Source organism: Stegostoma tigrinum, chromosome 3 (genome assembly GCF_030684315.1).
Source record: "Stegostoma tigrinum isolate sSteTig4 chromosome 3, sSteTig4.hap1, whole genome shotgun sequence".
Lineage (NCBI taxonomy): Eukaryota > Metazoa > Chordata > Chondrichthyes > Orectolobiformes > Stegostomatidae > Stegostoma > Stegostoma tigrinum.
In genome coordinates this window covers 18,632,568-18,649,578 of record NC_081356.1, presented here as the reverse complement: position 1 = coordinate 18,649,578, position 17,011 = coordinate 18,632,568, and the positions used below count along the sequence as shown (strand labels likewise).

The window sequence follows — 17,011 nt, the reverse complement described above, 5'->3', positions numbered from 1 at the left end:
CTATGTTTCTTTCTGGGCTCCTCTCCCTTCCATTCTCACTCTCTCCTCCATCATTTCTATTTCTTTCTCTTTTCTCTTCATCCTTTCCTTTCCATTTCTCACTTCCTTAATCTACTTTTTGGTTGTTCTCGTTTTTCTCTCTCTTCTACTTTGATTTCTTTTTTTTATTTTCCACTTCCACTTCCGTTTCTTCTCTACTCTTTCAACTCTGCTTCTCACCTATCTCCCCTCCCGTTTCTTCTCAATTGTCCTCATTTCTATATGTGCATGTCTTCCCCTCTCTGTTGTTCCTTCTTCCTTTCATCACATTCTTTGCGTTATTGCTGTATTTCATTTCTGCATTTCTTTCATACACTTCAATTTTATATTCTCCTGTTGCTCCTTTTCTAATTTTTCTGCCTTTCTGTCATTACTTTTCTTTCATCTCATTCATGTTTGCTTTTCTCTGACGCACTTGCTTTCTTCTGTAATAGTCACCATTTCAAGGATTGCACAAAACAGCGTTTCTGAGAGAACAGGGGAAAGAAAAACAATGAACTGGGATGTAGAAGCAAATCAAGTAAAGGATAGTCAGTGAGAGGAGGAGCAAAAGGACTCTGGTGAGCAGACAAGGACAGACACAGGGTTGAGAGTAAACGTGGAATATTATTGGGGGTGAATTGTGACTTTGCATATGGGGCAGGCAGTGTCTGCGAACTCTCTGTTGCGACTGAAGGGCACTTCAACCCATTGCGAAGAACCACTGACTTAAGGATTCATTCACTCCACCCTGTCTGAATTGATACACACCTGAATTGGGCTCATGTCCCTTTACCACTGAAATGGAAAGCCCCAAGCACTCAACAATATCCCTAGGCAGCTTGATGGAAAAGATGCCTAAACGATTAGACCTCTCGGGGAAAATAAAACAATGAAACTTTAGAAATGACTGCCTTGGTTCAAATTAAAGTTCCATTTTCAGGTATACAAAATGAACTCTGATCAGTTCACTAATTTCAGAGTTTTATTGGAATTTTCCATAAACTGCACAGTCAACAGCGGTCCTCAGGCAAGTCCTAACAAAGAGTGGAGGAGATTGAGAAAGGCAAGAGTAGCAGCAATGATCAAGAAATACAGTGATGGTAATGAAAGGTGACTTAAGATTATTACATGATCTTGGAATCGAGACAACTCAGGCTGATGTCAGGTTGTGTTTTTAATGTGGCATTAGGAGACACTCTCATGATCTTACTAGCTTCACAATCATGTTTTAACAATTTTGCTAGTTTGGTGGCAACCTGAAGCAGTCCCTTTTAAGGAATCTGGTATGTTGCATTTGACCTCGTTTACCGGAATGCAGTAGCAGCACTGCATATGGAAAACCAAAATTACAAAGGTGGTGTCAAACAGGCTTGAGCAAATAATGAGCTTTGATATCTATTTCAGGAATGCGCATGGATGCATTGTTTTCCTATCTACACCAATGCAGTAGCCAGCAATATCCAACTTGTAATGAGACTGTGTATTGGGCATTTGTTCAGTGCCTGAGAATGGAATTAACTCACTTGTTAAAACTACCTCATTACACATCATCAGATCCAATGACCCAACCAGGAATAAGGCTATTTGGCATCCAATAAGGTGTAATGAGGCAGTTAGATAAATGAACACAGAATTAAAGATCCCTGATGAAACAGTAACAACAACATAGCAAAATTCAGCACTGAGTTTGAGAGTGGGAAACCTGGGTTGGAAACAACTGTCCTGAACCTAAATAAGAGTATTAACAAAGGAATGACAGCAAAATTGGCTGGAGTAGATTTGGAAAGGAGTTTAGCAGAAAATGTGGCTGATGAACAAGAAAACAGGCTAAGAAACTAGTTCATGACTCTCCACAAAGAAGCATCCCCATGACAAAGATTCTAGGAAAGGGTTAAACAATTGGGATTACCAAGTAAGTTAAGGACAGTATCAAATTGAAGGAAAAATATATGATGTGGCAAAGAATATTGCTAAGTCAGGCGATTCGGAATGTTTTGAAAACTGACAAAAGATGACAAAAAGGGTAGAGGGAGAAAATAAACTTCAAAGGTAAACTGGTAAGCAATATTAAAATAGTAGAGCTTCTTTCAGAACGAAAAGGAAAGAGAGAGGCCAAAGTGAACACAGGCTCCTGGGAGTTGGGATCACAGAATCCATACAGTATGGAAGCAGGCCATTCAGTCCATTGAGTCATCTGAAGAGCATCCCACCCAGACTCATTCACCATCACTATCCCTTTAACGTTGCATTTCCCATGGCTAATCCACCTGGTGAGCACATCCCTGGAGGCTATTGGCAATTTAGAATGGCCAATCCACCTTACCTGAGGAAGCTGGGGAAGTAATAGTGGAGAACAAAGAAATGGAAATCGAGTTGAATAAATATTTTATATCAGTTTCATGGTAGAAGATCATAACAGCATTCCAAAAATAAGAATACTAAATAGTCAAAGAACAAAGGAGAAGAAGAAATAAGTACTTGTTTTTTCTCTGATGACAGTTATTCCCCAATCTGAGCAGATAGGGGAAGCCCTAAATGAGTTTTTTGCTTCGGTTTTCATGAAGGAAAGGGACCTTGTTGTGAATGAGAACTTTGAGGAGTGGGGAAACAGGCTTGAACAGATCAAGATTGAGGAAGTTGATGTGCTGGAAGTTTTGGCAAACATTAAGATTGATAAGTCCCCAGGGCCAGACCAGATTCATCCTAGGTTGCTCCTGGAAGTGAGAAAGGAGGTTGCTAAGCCGCTGGCAAAGATCTTTGCTTCCTCACTCTCCACGGGAGTCGTACCGGAAGTTTGGAGGGAGGCAAATGTTGTTCCTATTTTCAAGAAAGGGAATAGGGAAATGCCTGGAAATTACAGACCAGTCAGTCTTACATCTGTGGTCAGCAAGGTTTTGGAAAGAATTCTGAGGGATAGGATTTATGACTATTTGGAAAAACATAGCGTGATTAAAGGGAGTCAGCATGGCTTTGTGAGGGGCAGATCGTACCTCACAAATATTATTTAGTTCTTTGAGGAGGTCACGAGACAGGTTGACGAGGGTCGAGCAGTGGATGTGGTGTACATGGATTTCAGCAAGGCATTTGATAAGGTTCCCCATGGTAGGCTCATTCATAAAGTCTGGAGGTATGAGATACAGGGTGATTTGGCTGTCTGGATTCAGAATTGGTTGGCTGACAGGAGGCAGAGAGTGGTTATAGATGGTAAGTATTCTGCCTGGAGGTCAGTGCTGAGTGGTGTCCCGCAGGGCGCTGTCCTTGGGCCACTGCTCTTTGTAGTTTTTACAAATGGCTTGGATGAGGAGGTTGAGGGGTGGGTTAGTATGTTTGCTGATGACACGAAGGTTGGAGGTGTCGTTGATAGTATCGAGGGCTATTGCAGGCTTCAGCGAGACATTGACAGTATGCAGAGCTGGGCTGAGAAATGGCAGATGGAGTTCAACCTGGATAAATGCAAAATGATGCATTTTGGAAGGTCGAACTTAAATGCTGAATATAGGATTAAAGGCAGGATACTTGGCAGTGTGGAGGAACAGTGGGATCTTGGTGTTCAAGTGCATAGGTCCCTCAAAGTTGCCACCCAAATGGATAAGGTTGTTAAGAAGGCATATGGTGTTTTGGCTTTCATTAACAGGGGGATAGAGTTTAAGAGCCACGAGGTTTTGCTGCAGTTCTACAAAACCCTGGTGAGACCACACTTGTAATGTTGTGTCCAGTTCTGGTCGCCCTATTATAGGAAAGATGTGGAGGCTTTGGAGAGGGTGCACAGGTGGTTTACCAGGATGCTGCCTGGATTGGAGAGCTTGTCTTACGAGGAGACGTTGACTGAGCTTGCACTTTTCACACTAGAGAGAAGGAGGAAGAGAGGTGACCTGCTCAAGGTGTACAAGGTAATGAGAGGCATGGATAGAGTCGATAACCAGAGACTTTTCCCCAGGGCAGGATTGACTGCCACGAGGGGTCATAGTTTAAAGGTGTTAGGAGGAAGATATAGAGGAGACATCAGAGGGAGGTTCTTCACCCAGAGAGTTGTGAGTGCATGGAATACTTTGCCAGTGGTAGTCGTGGAAGCGGAGTCATTAGTGACATTTAAGCGACTGCTGGACATGCACATCGACAGCAGTGAATTGAGGGGAATGTAGGTTAGGTTCTTTTATTTTTGGATTAGGATTAACCCACGGCACAACATCGTGGGTCGAAGGACCTGTACTGTGCTGTACTTTTCTATGTTCTATGTTCTGTGTTCTACGTTCTATGTTCTACGTTATTGTACGAGGGAGATTGATGGGTAAAAAGGGCAATAAATCCCCTGGACTTGACAGATTGCATCCTAGCTATCAAAGGAAGTAGCGACAGAGATAGTGGACACACTAATAGTAATCTTCCAAGAATCCGTAAAATCTTGAAGAGTCCCAACCAATTTAAAGTATGTAATCGCAGGCGATTTAAAAATAAATAACACAATTAAGCATAATCAGCATGGCTTTGTAAATTGGAAAGTATAACTGACAAATTTATTCAAAATCTTTGAGTATTTAACAAGCAGGACAGATAAAGAGGAACCAGTGGATGTAATATATTTGGATTTTGAGAAGGCTTTTGATTGGGTACTGCACATTAAGCTACTTAATAAGATGAACCCATGGTGTTGGAAGAAATATATTCACATGTATATAGGATTGACTAACTAATAGAAGGCAGAGAATTAGGATAAGGGACATTTTCCTGAGGAGTGCCACTGGGATCAGTGCTGTGGCCATGATTATTCACAAATAATATTCATGACTTACGTGAGGACTATAAGTGTGGGATATGCGACTTTGCAGATGACAAAAATAGGTGGAAAGGCAAGTGGCAAGGATGGCCCTATGAATCTTCAGAGGAACAGAAACAGGTTAAGTAAGTGGGCAAAAACATGGCCATGAAAATATAATTTGGGAAAATGAGAGGCTTTGGCAGGAGGAACTGAATATCATTTAAATGAGGAAAGACTACAGAACGTTACAGCACAGTGGAATCAGGCGGTCCTTGTCCAAAACGACAAGAAGTTAGCATCCAAGTTCAAGTAATAAGGAAGGCAATGGAATGTTTCTTTCAGAAGGAATAGAGTGTTAAAATAAGGATTTCTTGCTAAAACAATACAAAGCACTGATTTAGACCTCACTGGAAGATTATTAAGTGTATATCCAAGGAAACTTCTGTTGGCATCGGAGGCACTCTTGGCAGTTCACTACATTGATCTCAGTTATGTATGAATGGCCTTGTGAAGACAGGATCAGTAGACTGGGCATTTACTCATTGGATTTCAGCAGAATGAGAGTGACTTTATTGAAACATGCAATGTGCTAAGAGGACTTGACAGCTTGGAAGACGAGGGGTTACTTCCACTTGTGGAAGAGTCTAGAACAAGAGGACATAATCTCAGAGTAAGGGGTTGAACAGTTAGGACAGAGTTCAGGTGGAACTTCACATGTCAGCAAGTGTCCATATTTACCCCAGAGGGCTGGAAAGACTGGGTCACAAAATCTATTCAAGGTAGACAGATTTTTTCATGAGTAAAGGAATCAAGTGTTATGTGGAACGGGCAGAAAAATGGAATTGAAAACGATCACATCAGGCATTGTGTGGCATAGCAGACTCAATGGGCTGCTTAACCTATTTCTGTTCCTATGTCTTATGATATAAAGTAACAAAAGCATAGTTGAAGCTTCCGGCAGCAGATGGGCTGAGACATAGATGGGGACCAGTGAAGTGATAGCAGTAGAAGCAAGTGACTTTGATGATGGACAGGATGTAAGATTTGAAATGATGATCTAATCAGATGTATTTTAATGACATCATCACTTGGCTTGATGGGTGCTGCTCCACTCCAGAAGCCTTCGTCATGCAGGAGCAAGCACATTGTTTGATTGATAACCCATCCAATCACTTTTAGCGGTGACTCCTTTCCCAATTGACACACCATGTCAGCAGTATGTATCTTCTGTATTATGCATTGCAACAGTCTGCCCAGCATCTCCAACAGAACCTTCCAAGTCTACATGCTCTACCAACCAGTAAGAGAAGGCAGCAGATGCGTGAGAACACCACGACCTGAAAGTTCCCTTCCAGGTCACACATCATTCTGACTTGGAACTATATCACCATTCTTTCACAGTCACTGATTCAAAATCTTGGAACTCCCTTACTTACTCCCTATATCCCATTTCATTTCAGTCGTTCAAGAGGCAGTCATTATCACCTTCCCAAAGGCAATAAATGTTGGTATAACTAGCAACACCACATCACATGAACAAATAAAAAAAACCTTCTCCTTCTGAATTTGGGCTTTACTTGTCCAAATTCCAAAGAGGAAAGAACATATGTTAAATTATATAAAGAAAACCACTATTTACTTTTTAAAGTTAAATTTCTCTACAGTCTGTTGTTTTAACCGTTATAGAAGTGAGAACTGCCAAGTTTTATTGCCTACCTTTGATTCTCTTTCATTGCTTTAACAGATTAAATTTCAATAAACTGATTGTGCTATCCCCAGAGCATTATCCAGTTTCTAGTTGCTTCATTAATTTGCATTAAAATAAACACCTGTACTATGTACGATTCAGGAATATAAATATGTGTTTTAATTACAAGTGCTGAACAATAATTTGTTGAAATAGCATTACCAATCAAAGCAGACTATTAAAGAATTAATATTAAAAGACTATTCCAACTGGCATCAGTCTTATACAAGAACAAAAAAGTACTCCAGGGAAAGTTGGACTAAAGTACATTATATATTCACAATTATGACTGTGCGCACAGAATGCAGAACAGTTTCCATTCTGTTTTTCAAATACCCTCATGAAAGAAAAGTAAAAGCATTATTTGAGAAAAGGTGATGATGATGTCAGACTTCTCGCAAGTAAGTTCAGTAAAGTGTTGCATTGTTTTTCCAGATCATTACTTTGTATAAAGCAGAATATGACTTTAAACTACAAATACTCATTAATTATCTGTTTTTTTAAATAATATTAGTCTGATTAAATGGAATAATCTTGATCTTCTCTGAACTTTTCTGCATTTATTGCGCAGTCGAACCAGAATGTCATTCCCTTATGTCTAAATGACCTGGTAACAGAAATCCTTCTAAATTTGTGCAGCCACATGCAAAACAGCCTAGTACCCAACTCCCTAGGCACTAATCTGTCCGCAGCTTTTCACACAGATAATATTACATTTGCGGCTTAGTCTCAACAACTGCATCCATAAATCAATTTCAGTCCAGCTTTAATTATCTATTTGTAATCAGGGCTCTTCAGGCCACATTTACATCTCATTCCTGCTGGCCAAGTAGTCACATTCATCCTTTGAAGCTTATTCAAGCTTAAATTATTATATTCTCTGATAAACATAGAAGCCCTTTCAGCCTGAACTTCGTGAGCAGCATTAATGCATCTGAGGAGCGAAAATATCTATGAGTAAATCTTGATTTTGGCATTGAAGATACAAAGACCTCCTTACACCCAATAATGTTTTTTTAATGCTACCTCTTAAACTGAACTTGATGTAATCATTCAGCTGTCCCAACTCTAGCAGCAGCAGATGGAATCACTATTTTCCAATTCCAGTACATCCCCTGATTATTACGGCACTGGACTGAGACACCAAATCATACACAGGATTTTGCTGTTCTATTACCCATATTCTGCCTTCTCAATGAACACTTATTAAAGAATAATCAATCATTGTACAGTATGCCATTTTCTGTCTAACATTTTGTAAATACACATACCCTCAGCTTTTCATTGCAAATAAATGCATCTCATAAGCATACATGAATGAATTTTCACTAAATATATATGTGAAAGCCAGAACACAAGCATCCATAATTAAAGTTGAGTCATTCAGCTAAATGGAGCTGAGCCGATTAATCCAATGTCGAGAGACTTCCATGCTTAGCTGTTAGCATAATGACTGTAGGATTTGATGCCTCTTATATAGTGGGGACAAGAAATTCTTCATGTCGTAGATAGGACAGTAGGTGCCCAGTAATTACACAGAAGGACTAACATTAGTTTTTAATGAAACAGTAAAGTATATGTTAGCCCACTATTACATTTCAGGAAAGATAGATTCTCAAAGGAAATATGTTTTATTTGCTATGGAACTTGCGGCCAACAAGGCTATTGGTAAAATGTAGTTCCTGTAGCGCAATAGGAAGAAGAAGAAAAATGTACACTTTTTTATGGTGCTACAATCAGACAATACATCAATAACAGCATCTTTTCAAGAAACATAGTGTTTGCAAGTTGTACATACTGTGACAATGCTGTGGCTTTAAGAGGTTATTTTGTCCTGCTCGTTTTTTTAAAGAGAGGTTTGATGACAGAGGTGATGAACTCTCCAGTTCAAAAATGAGTAAAGAGATTGTGAGGCCTTGGGATTTTATTTCCCTTAAGTTGGAACAATATAAGCAGCCAGTTCTCACAGACCAGGATTTCTAATTTTTAGATTTCTAGATTTGAGTTTCAGCATCCATTGCTGTTGGAGTCTGAACAGGGTTGGAAGTTGCAGTAAAGGTCTCCTGGCTGTTACTGTCTCTGAGTTTTCACTTGATAGTTTTTTTTCCTCTGCTGCTGGGTTGGCTGTGGGAAGATCAGATTTCTGAGCATCCCTTTTAGCCAAGGGGTTTGTTTATGAGATGTTACTGTATTGGAGCAGTGAATTAGTAATAGTTACTGTATCTAGTTCAGTTTTCCAATAGAGTTAAGTTGTTCTAAGTTCTTTTTCCTTTAGTTGTATTTTAAGTATTGTATTTGAATAAATTGTATTTTGCTTAACATCGAGTAGTTTGACCAGTCAAATTGCATCTGGAACTCAGCCTGTTACGTTTGCCTTTGAAAATAAGGAAAGGGTAGGGTCTCGGCTACTTTCTTAAATTTTTTTGCCATTAACCATGTTGGCTGCAAGCTCCACAGCAGTTAGGCGTATTTCCTTTCAGGGTCCATCCTTCCTGAAATGTAATAGCTAAGTAGGCTAACATATCCTTCATTATTTCATTAAAAACTTATGTCAGTCCTTTTGTGTAATTAATGGGCACCTATTGCCCTCTGGTCCATAACAATACCTCTACAGTAATTAAGAAAATAACCTGCAAAAAGTGGTCAGAGGGCCAGTCAAATCTGTACCATTCAGAACTTATGAAGAATCAATACACTTCAATCCACTGGCATTGGTTAATTCATACTTTAGATCTTCCCCTACTTTCAACGAAACTAAAAACCAATTAGCACTTTTGTTCCTTTTCTAACTCAAAAATATATTGATTCAGCTGCTTTTTAAATATCTTACCTGTGAGTTTGTTTCACTTATCTACTACCCGATGGGGAAAGTAACTTACCTTCACTGGTTTTTGTGGAAGGACGTAAAAGGAGATTTGGAGGTAACTTTGATCATTTTTGAGCGCTTAAAATGGGTGTCACAAATCGCCAGCCTATGTGGTATCTCCTTATTTTTAATTTCTATTGACTATATCTATAGAGACTTTTAAACTCACAATTAATTGGGGTGTAGAAAATAAAAGGAAACAAAAACAGCAAATTATGTAAAAGTTCACAGAATCCTTACAGTCCAGGAAGAGGCTCTTTGGCCAGTTGAATCTGCACTAATCCACGAAGAGCATCCCACACTATCTCTGCATTTATTATAGCTAACCCACACATCCTTGTACTTTGGGTGGAAACTGGAGCACCCAAAGGAAACCTGCACTGATACAAGGGGAATGTACAAACTCTACTCAAACAGTTCCCCAAGGCTGGAACTGAGCCTGGATCTCTGGTGCTGTGAGGCAGCAGTGTTAACCACTGAACCACCTTGACTGAACTTTTTCACAAAGTAATAGAAAGTGCTGACAACCATGTTGCGGTATGTTCTATTTATGTGAACCTCCAAAAGACATTTGACAACGTACCATTCATTTTGTTAGCAAAACCAAATTAAGCCCATGGAATTTAAGGGTCAGTGACACCGTGAATTTAAAGCCAGCTGAGGGTCCGAAGCAGAGTTGTGGTGAACAGTACTTTTTTTTATATGCTTCCCAGATAGAGGACATTGGCAAACTGGTGAAACATAGAGACTTGTGGGAAACAAGATCTAATGCACAGGAGCTGAAGTGGTACCTCTTGGCAGAAATTATCACTGTCTGCACTACTATATTCTCTTATTCCCAATTAGCTTCATAGAACATAGACAGAGAACAGTACAGCACAGTACAGGCCCTTTGGCCCACAAAGTTGTGCCCACCTAATATCCTACTCTAAGATCAAACTACCCTGCATAACTACACTTTATTAACATTGATGTGCCTATCCAAGGGTCGCTTAAATGTCCCTAATGTGACTGATTCCACTACCACCACCGGCAGCACATTCCACACACCCACCACTCTCTGCGTAAAGAACCTACCTCTGACATCTCCCCATACCTTCCTCCAATCACCTTAAAATTATGCCACTTTGTAATAGTTATTTCCACCCTGGGAAAAAGGTCTCTGGCTATCCACTCTATTTATGCCTCTCATCATCTTGTACACAATAACTTACTTTAAAAATAGCTTTTCAAGAAGATTTTTATGGGATGTGGATTTCTAAATCAAGCTTCTTTTAAGACAAATATTTGTTGCTCATCCTCGAAATGAACTGTGAGACTTGCTAAGCCGTTTCAGAGGCACAGACAAACACATTTCTGTGAATCTTGATTCACATGTTGGCCAGATCCAGTAGAATGGCAGATTCCCTCCCCCCGAGTATTTTAGACAGCCAGATAAGTGCCTGCAACAATCAAAGAGTTGTCATGATCATTATGTAAGCATAGCTTTATATTCCAGATTTATTGAACCTAAACTCCATGACCTAATGTATTAGGAAAATTGAACCCGTGTCACTGGAACATTAGCCTATGGCTCTGACATATTGCTCTAGTTATTACTACTGTGGCACCATCTTCCCTGAGACTGGGAAAGAAAAAAGAGGAGCTGCCAGGCATGTATTTTTAAAAGGTTGACTTCCTGGCTCAATGTAAAGGTTGATTTTCCTCCATGAACACCAGGCTGACAGGGAGATTATCAGAGCCCAACCAATACATATTCCAGCATTTTCTTGTGTGTCAAGGAGAAAACAGCAGAAGTCTGTAATGGCCTCCAGGCATCAATTTCAGGGCCTGACTGTTACTGATCTCCGGCAAAAGCCTGGATCATTCAAAGCTTTTAAATTTTCTGACGGCGTTGAGTTTGTGGGGAGAAACTGAATTTATATTTCGTGTTGCATGTATCTCCTGCAGCCTCTGGTCAGTAGAATTCTTGAATCAGATGCTCACACGGGCAATCTCCAACAATTCCTGTATGGGTACGTTCACCGAACTTAGCCAGAAGGAAAAAAAGTTGGAGATTGGTAATGATGGTTTCTATCTCATTTACATCATTACATGATTTACACAGGTCAGAGAGATCTCAGGAAATTCCCAAATCATTGCAAAGCTTTGATGCGGAGGTGCTGATGTTGCTCTGGGGTGGACAAAGTTGGAAGTCACACAACACCAGGTTGTAGTCCAACAGATTTATTTGAAATCACAATCTTTCAAAGCACTGACTTTGCCTGACAAAGGCACCGTGCTCCAAAAGCATGTGAATTCAAATATACCAGTTGGACTATAACCTGGTGTCATGTGGCTTCTGGCATTGTGAAGCGTAATCACGATACTATCAAATACTAGAATAACCTTCAATAGCTTTTCACAAGTTCTTCAAAAAGGTTTAAAGTTAAATTGTGAAGGCCGGATTTATGATAAGAATAAAAAATGGTGCATAAACATAGAAGGTCCTACATTAACATCAGAAACCAGAAAACTCATATTTTATAGAAAACTTTTAATTAGATGAGAAAGGTAGGAAAGCCTCTTTGACTGACAAAAAGAAAGAGGAAATAACAGGTGTTATTTTCAAATTTTAGTTCTCCCCTGCTCTGTGGAACAATTAAGGTCACTGTAGCCCTCCTCGCACACAGTTTCCTGTGCTGCACACAGCAGATCAAGTACATCCTGAGACTGAAGAAAAGAATATAACTCATTGTCTCTAACAAGACCATTGCCTTCATTTGTTTTGTGATCCAATCAGCTGAAGTCGTTGAGTTAATTACCGCAAATAGTACTACAAACATACTACAATGATAATCAGTTTATCACTTCTTATCACAGTGTAGAGCTCAAGGAAGACAGCAGGCCAGGCAGCATCAGAGGAGCCGGAAAGTTGACATCTCAGGTCGAGACCCTTATTCAGAAAAAGAAGAAGGGTCCTGACCTGCTCCTCTGATGCTCTCTGACCTGCTGCGTTCCCCCAGCTCCACACTGTGTTATCTTTGACTCCAGCATCTGCAGTTCTTACTATCTCTGAGTGAATTTTCACTTCTTATGTTTTTTTTTCAAATGTGCAGTCATTTTAGTTGCTCTAGCTACAGGTTTACTACAGATTAAGGAAATTTGTGAAATATGTTAACACAGTTTTAGAGCTGTAAAGGAGGTCAAACTATTTAACTTTGTTTCAGAGATAGTAGAACCTGCAGATGCTGGAGAATCTGAGATAACAAGGTATGGAGCTGGATGAACATAGCAGGCCAAGCAGCATCAGAGGAGCAGGAAAGCTGACGTTTCAGGCCTAGACTCTTCTTACTCACATTCTCTATGGTTCAGCCATAAGGAGTATATTGAGGCAAAGGACAAGATACCTGGCAGAATCAGAGGACTATAAAGTAAATTTTAAGAGGTTCAACCACTTAAAAATGATGGTCTGATGATGAGGGAAGGAAAGGCACCTTTTCTGGCCTTTCGAAAGGCGGCAAATGACTTTGAGAATATTTGAGGGTATGCCTTTGAAGGTGAGGATTTTGGAGAAGGGTGGGGGAGAGAAAAATCATGCATGGCAGTCAAAAAGCTTATATATATCAAGATATACAGCTAACTGCAAAAAAATTATCTCTATAACCCTTTTCTCTTGTTTACCGATTGGTAAAATGGAGGCAATGCAGCATTAGGAAGCTTTGTTGTCTTTGGCACTTTAAGTGCTCTCTCTATGACAGGGCAAATAGAAATAGCATTGGATCAATATTGTAAATGCACTGGGAGCATAAAGAGAAAAGGTCTGCACACATTAAGGAATCTGGAATAAAAACATGGCACTTTTGTCACAATAGTACAAAACAAAAAAAACTGTTGACGCTGGAGATCTAATACAAACAGATCGTTGGGGAAACTTAGCCCATCGGCAGAAAATGTGTTCTGAACAAGAGTCACTGGACTTGAAATGTTGTCTCTGCTTTCTCTCCACAGATGCTTCCCACCGCTGTTACAATTTTGGCTTTGCACGAGATTGTCTCTCAGGTTCAGAATCACAATGTGCAGATTCACTGTTGCCTGAACTGAATAATTCACCCTTATGGCCCTATGTCTAATCATACAAGACCTGGAACCTTAACAATGGAAGCTTGTCTGTGTACTGGGCACCAGCATCTTGCACATGCCTCAGGCATCTGTCCCCATACCCCATCCTCCATCTTCAAAAAGTAAAGGGCTAAATATTCCAGCCAGAAATGGCCAATTATCAAACAAGGTAGTGCAAAGAAACAAAACAAAGAAACAAAGAAACCTACAGCACAGGAACAGGCCCTTCAGCCCTCCAAGCCTGCGCCGATCAAGATCCTCTGTCTAACCTGTCATCTATTTTCTAATGGTCTGTGTTCATTTGCTCCCTGCCCATCCATATACCTGTCCAAATATATCTTAAAAGACGCTAACGTCCGCTGGCAACGCATTCCAGGCACCCACCACCCTCTGCGTAAAGAACTTTCCACGCATATCTCCCTTAAACTTTCCTCCTCTCACTTTGAACTCATGACCCCTAGTAATTGAGTCCCCCACTCTGGGAAAAAGCTTCTTGCTATCCACTTTGTCTATAGCCCTCATGATTTTGTAGACCTTAATCAGGTCCCCCCTCAATCTCTGTCTTTCTAATGAAAATAATCCTAATCTATTCAACCTCTCTTCATAGCTAGCACCCTCCATACCAGGCAACATTCTGGTGAACCTCCTCTGCACCCTCTCCAAAGCATCCACATCCTTTTGGTAATGTGGCGACCAGAACTGTACGCAGTTTGCATGTGATTTATGGAAAATACATTTTAGAGAAATTCACTCTAATTCCTTCAGCTTCTTTGTGATATCAAAGATGACAAATTGTGAAAACTATCCTTCAGTATGTGTTGTCCTCCTGAGTGCAGCTGTAATGGAGTTACCAACCACTTGGCTCAAACATCACACGTATGAATGTCGCTTGATTATATTAATTATCTGAAATGATCAGGTAGGCAAAAAAAGTAAAATTTTGTCAGGTTATATCCTGGGCTAATTGTTCCTTTCCTGATAGCTTCAGCACACAACATGCAAACTAACTTAGTACCATACAACAACAGACATTAAAGATGTATTAGAATATGGAACAGCACAAGGAAGGAGATAGAAGTAGCGACAAAGTTGAGTAGAAATATCTAATTTACCGTTGCTATTAAAGTTCAATGCATTAGCAAAGGTTCCACTACAACAATTCCACTTTTGGCACATGCACTAATTTTTGTAAATCATGCCCTGTGCAAACTTTCACCAAAACTTGGAACCTTGGCAAGAACTTTTCAGACACAGCACTTCTTGGTGTAGCTTCTAGGTTTTGTCGAGGAGCTGTGGACAATACTTTGACTTCATCAGAATGATGACTAGAAAAGTGCCTCGAGCACATCAAGATGCTCCAAAACTTTCCTGCTGTCCACCCAAGAACACATTTGGATGCTGCTTGTGTTGTCGTTCAGTATCGATTGGGCTTTCTTTTTAACTGCATGTCTGGAGCAATTATTCTAGTTTGTCAGGTTAATCCTGGTGATCATGGCCCATACCCTACATGTTGCTAATGTTTCTCCAGTACGTTTTTGCCTGTATACATACCACTGTAGCAAATAATCAAAATGCAGTAAACAAGGAAGTAAAGCACATAAACAATGATCAAAAAATATTTGTGGCCTATGTATTCCATTTAACCATTTTACCAACAAAAACATTAAAAGCTTTTATGTATTTACTGCACAAACATGAATATTGACAACCCACATCCAGCAACTTGCCTACTCCCCAATTCAAATTTACTAATCAAAATGCAATTTGATACTTTTAGATTCTCAATTAATCATTTGCAGTTAGCGGTTAACATCTTGAACACTGACCTATTTGATAAGCACGTAATTAGCCTATTAGTTTATATTGCAATGTTAACAGGTTGTGGACTATGGGCATAACGCATAGCAATAATAAGTTTGCCAACTATTGGCAATGCTGTGTCTCTGTTACAAATTGGCTGCACATATCCTTGCTACAGATGGTGAAGCAAACTGAAGCATTTGTCCAAGCATGTTTGCAGGTGGGTGGGCCGCTTCCAATAAGTAAGATCTAGTGCTTACTAATCTTCCTAGCAAATCGTTTTAATTTCGTCTTGCAAAACCTCAATCTTAAAGTACTATACTTAAATCGCTTCCCAAAATAATAAAAAAGCCCACAGAAATTTGTCTACATCAAAATGAAATAAAACAATAGTTTTATTCTGAAATTGTTTTGTTCAGACATCACAGTACCAGAAGGCCGATGTGAATATTGGGAAACAAAATATAATGGCTGTAAAATTTTAAGAACTTAATGACTTCATGCCATTTTAAGAAAATATCTCCATCAAATATGGTTTCTGGTCTATTCACAGCAATGAATTGACTCAAACCAAAGTCACAAATGGCCTCTTTGACTGTAAACACAGTGCATTATTTTTATTCGTCATCTTTCTAAATGTTGATGCAATAAACCACACTACCTTCATTTAAACTCTTCCTCTTGGTCTAGTTCATTGCAGCCATCTTGCTTTATTCAACTCCTACCTATCGAGTCACACTCTAGGCACCCTAACAATTACAATATCATAAGGAGCATCAATAAGGTGAGTAACAAAGGTTTTTTTCCCCAGGGTGGGAGAGTTCAAAATTAGGGGGCATATTTTAAGGTGAAGGGAGAATGATTTAGGAATGAAATTAGCAAAATCTTTTTTACACAGAAACTGAACTGCCAGAGAAAGTGATGAATGCAGGTACAATTACAGCATTCAAAAACAAAAATTGGTCGAAGTTCATGAATAGGAAAGGTTTTCAGGGTTCTCAGCCAAGTGCAGGTACGTGGGATTAAGTGAGTTTGGGAATAAAGTTGATATGGACTGATGGGCCAAAGGTTTGTTTCTGTGGTGTATGACTCTATAACAGTTTCCATCTTATACTGTTACCCAAGAAGTTTCCCAAGCATCCACCTTGGCCACCTTCACTTTCTCATGCTGTCTCTTCGTGATATGATCCACAGATGTAGACTAGATTCCCTGCAGTGTGGAATCAGGCCCTTCTGCCCAACAAGTCCCTGCCGCCCCTCAAAGCATCCCACCCAGACCCATCCCCCTAAGCACTATAGGCTGTTTAACATGGCCAATCCACCTAGCCTGCACATCTTTGGACTGTGGGAGGAAACCGGGGGACCCAGAGGTAACCCACACAGGCATGGGCAGAACATACACACTCCACACAGATAGTCGCCCGACGCTGGAATTGAACCCGGGTCCCTGGTGATGTGAGGCTTCAATGCTAACCACTGAGCCACCGTGCCACCCTAGAGCAATGTACATTCCCAATATCCACCAGTTAAACCAAATGCTACCCCTCTACCATGTGTGTTTTCCTCAGGTTACATGAGTTGTGATTTCCTGCAATTAAATTTTAGGGAAAAGAAATCCATGGTCTCCATTCCTCCACAAAAAAAAAAGCTGCATGTGGAAGCATTTCCTGTCGATGAATCTCACGGTGATGTCACTGGCTTCCCAGATTGCCACATCAAT

At 40.0% G+C, this 17,011-nt stretch overlaps 1 protein-coding gene across 7 annotated transcripts in view; it reads right to left on the bottom strand.

Moving 5' to 3' along the window:
• The window catches only part of LOC125450691 (ephrin type-A receptor 5-like), a 313,119-nt gene that overhangs the window by 238,297 nt on the left and 57,811 nt on the right, over nucleotides 1–17,011 (bottom strand). The gene's annotated exons all lie outside the window — the stretch shown is intronic.